Here is a 3,962-nt window from a genome sequence, read left to right as displayed (position 1 = left end):
ATCATTATCGAAACTAAAAAAAAAAAAAATTCTCATTCTGATATGGGGGGGAAAAAATGGCATCTCAAGAAACTTTGTGTTCGCTTGCTAACTTTGCTTTCTATCACTTTTGTGATGCAAAATGCAAACGCATTCAGTACAAAAGCACAGAAATGTAATTCTTCCATCTCATATTTTTTCCATCACCGTGTCCCTTTAGGGTATCTGTAGATTTATGATGTCATACATCTAAAATATTAATAATAACACCTACTGGCTGTGCAGAAATGTTCTTGCCCAATTATGATGAGGTGATAAAAGAAAGTAGATACTATTCATAAAAAAAAAAAAAACTTGATACTGACAATAAAAGTCATGCTGGTAAATAAATAAATTAAATAAATCCTATTTACTTTTCTAGTCAGGAGACTAGTTTCTAGGCAGGAAATATACCCTCTGTTTCACAGACAAGGCTTAAGCTGGTCCCAGACCAAAATACATGTTTGAGCTGTCTAAGCTGAAAATATCTTGTTCTGACATATCTTAAAATATGTCAGTGTCATTGTTCTGTGACAAGATGCACACCTGTAATGTCTGCAATTTCTTCTAAGGCATTTTTGTAAAAGTTGCTTAAATATCTTAATTTAACTAAGGCCTAGTCCTGGCTTAAGCTAAGCCCCGTTTGTGAAACCGGGCCATTTATTCGTACAAATTTATATATGGACCTAAAAAAGAAAAGTCATCAGCATTTTAACTATCTTCCAAGAAAAAGCTGTAAATTTCAAATGTGTGTACTGTACACTATGGATGAGCTCAAAGCTATAGATTAAAAAGCCACAAAGTTCCAAATTTGCATTTCATTGAGCATATCATTTTATATTTATTTGCACTGACCACTGATCTAATTTAGCTTGAGCTTCTTTAAATGTAAAAGCACACATGCCCTGATGTTCATAGTGAAAGCATTGAGTTTATATAAACAGCATGTCAGTGTACAGAGATGCAGCACAGACAGACTGAATGTGCTGCAGATCGATGGGTTTCGTGTATCTGCGTGTGTTGAGCTGTACTGAAAATCATCCAACAAAAGGAAGAGCTAATGCTTTAACTAGATCAAACCTTGTTTATAAAAAAAAACCAAGCATTTATCTTTATGTGTGTGTTTGTGTGTGAGAGAAACACAGATTAATGGCAGCATCACTTCAGCTCTTCTGTGGATGATGCTGGAGTCACATTCTCTTCTGGTCCTTCCTGAAACATACAGAACCAAGAGATAAACACACGGTTTTATATCATGCTGGATATATTTATATATTAATTCTTCTGTTCTATATAAAATCTTTCATAGATAGTTCATGATAGATCATGAAACCAATCCAATGAAATAGCCTTTAATAAAAGGGTACATTAAATAGATCTCACAGCCCTAATTTGCTAGAAATTATTACAGTGGATTATTTTAACTTGGGCATTTAAAAAAAAGTAAGAAAAAAAATTATGTTGGCACTTATAATTGGAAGTAAATAGGCCATTTAGAAGTTTTTACTGTATTTACTGACAATATAAGTAAATAAAGTAAATATATATAAAATATATATTTTGTAAAACATATATTGCGGGAAAACATTACTCCATATACTTAAAATATTTATTTTTCTTTTATATTTAATTTAATTTGTAAATGTATTTATTTATAAAATGTTTATGCCAGATGCATATATGCTATTTATTTTTCAAAATTTCTAGTCAGAAGCATTTATTTCTCAATTCTCAAATTTTTGCTATCATTATAGTAACATTCAGTCATGGCAAACACAAAGTTCAACACTCACCTTCACCTTTTCCAACTCTGACCCCCCAGGCAGTGATTTCTGCGGTATGTGGAAGGCCTAACATTGATCAAAAGATAGTTATTCACTCAAATAATGCTGGCATAGTGGTCCATTAACATGCATTCTTGCAGCACTGGTGTTAATAATCTTCAGTACTCAAGGGAACAAGTTTCCTTTTAATGTCTGAGGCATCAAAACAGATGTGTAATGATTCAAATAGCTGCTATAAACATGTCAAAAGTTCAAGAAACTTGTTAGTCTCTTTGAACTGTTTGAACTGATATTAGAAATCCTTTTTTCCTTCCAAAATAGTGGCAAAAATCTCATTGAGCATCCAATTGTAGTGTTAACTACACTAGATTTTCCACACACAAAAAAAAAACAATCAGCTGAAGTAAGCACATGTGCATTTATATTTATGCAACTATCAATTATTTATTCATTTGTTGATGTAGAGGTTGTCTCCACCTTTTTAGCTTGCTGGACTTCCTCTGTAGACTTCGACCTGCTTTTCACCGTGTGTCTCTGGGGTGAAGTGGACTGCAAAGAAACACCACACACGCGAAGAAAAATTCAGCACTTTAAAATTAGCAGCCATTTTCTGCCAGCTCAGCAGGTTTTACTCACCTTCTGATCCATGATTTAGCCTTAACTGAGTGTCTCCTCAAACACAATCTGCCAATCTACCCAAGCAGCTGCCAGTGAGACAAAGAAGAGAAAGAAGTGGTTATTATACACGATATATGGAGCTGAAGTGTGTAGTGTCTCATTAACACTAGAGGGCACTACAGTGTCTAAAGAGAAACTATCAACGTTCAACAAGTTAACCATGTAAAGCCTGTAAAATAATAGACTGTATTTTTAAAGGAAGAGATTAAGAAACTATTGAAATTCTGATAGCTTTTAGTATAAACCAATAAGATCTCTATAAGAGTATAGCAAACTACTTAAAATGATATCAGTTATATGTATGTGTGTGTGCATGTTTATGTGGTTTATGAGGACACACATTTGTATAATAACATGGGTCTGACATAGGTATTACAACGAGAAGGTGATTTATGAGGACATTTTCAGTGTCCCCGTAATTCAAAAGGCTTATAAATAATTCAGGATGAGTTTTTTTTTAAATCTAAAATGCAGAAAGTTTCCTGTAAGGGGTAGGGTTGGTGTAGGGCAATAGAAAATACGGTTTGTACAGTATAAAAACCATTACGCCCATGGAGAGTCCCCATAAACCATAAAAACAAACCTGAGTGTGAGTGTGTGTGTGTGTGTGTGTGTGTGTGTGTGTGTGTGTGTGGACAATCAAGTAAAGCTAAGTTGCTTCAGTCCAGTAAGTGTTCATCTCGAAATATTACTAAAAATATCAAAGTTATTCTCACATTTACTTTACAAAAATCAGTAAAGATTTCACAGCAAAAAGACATGAAGCACAGAATGAAGGTGGAAGTTTGCCCAATTATATTGAAAGGCCTTTTACTTGCTCAAAGCATATAAAATAAATAATTATCAACAGAAGGTATGTGTACAACAGGTTTTTTTATTTTTTTACAACAGCCATTGACTTCCATGGTATGAAAAAATATACTATAGTCAATGGCTACTATCAGCTGTTTGGTTACAGCATTTTTCAAAATATCTTCTATTGTGTTGAAAGTTTTGGTCATATTCATAACTAGAAGCCTTTTGCATATCAAATACAGTAATAAAGTAAACTTCAAGGTTTAAATTATACCACACAGCTTTGTCAGTGACAACACTGAATAGCTGTTTTTAAAAACACAAAAAAAGTAATGCAATTGAAAGAGCAAACCGATCATTTAGAAGGAGTTCACTTTAAAAGAAAAAAGTTTTGATACTAAAAAGCAAAAATGCTTGTTTACACATGGCTATACATGGCCACACCAGCCTTGTGGTAATATTTAACGTTGATGTATAAAGATTTGCTACACATGGACTACTTTTATGCTACTTTTGTGTGACAGTACAAATTATTGTATGGGAAAATAGCAGCTCTGACATTGAACCTAATACCTGCTTTTTACATTTCATGCCAAAAATTCGTAGCTGGAAGACCTTGAGGGTGAATTAATGCTTATGTGTGTGTGTGTGTGTGTGTGTGTGTGTGTGTGTGTGTGTGTGTGTGTG

General features: G+C 33.6%; 1 protein-coding gene and 1 long non-coding RNA gene across 2 annotated transcripts in view; both read right to left on the bottom strand.

Annotated features, from left to right (window-relative positions):
* Positions 1–3,962, bottom strand: part of LOC107575198 (regulator of G-protein signaling 14-like) — a 29,094-nt gene that overhangs the window by 8,004 nt on the left and 17,128 nt on the right. The gene's annotated exons all lie outside the window — the stretch shown is intronic.
* LOC107575199 (uncharacterized) lies at positions 683–2,750 on the bottom strand. The gene is made up of 4 exons (XR_001607821.1): positions 2,439–2,750; positions 2,280–2,351; positions 1,812–1,868; positions 683–1,230 (listed from the first exon to the last, which is right to left on the bottom strand). It is a non-coding gene; the product is annotated as an uncharacterized lncRNA (long non-coding RNA).

This window comes from Sinocyclocheilus grahami, unplaced genomic scaffold (genome assembly GCF_001515645.1).
Source record: "Sinocyclocheilus grahami isolate Dianchi unplaced genomic scaffold, SAMN03320097.WGS_v1.1 scaffold2504.1, whole genome shotgun sequence".
In the NCBI taxonomy this organism is placed as follows: domain Eukaryota; kingdom Metazoa; phylum Chordata; class Actinopteri; order Cypriniformes; family Cyprinidae; genus Sinocyclocheilus; species Sinocyclocheilus grahami.
Note: the sequence above shows the minus strand (reverse complement) of the source record. Positions and strands in the feature narration are given on the sequence as shown.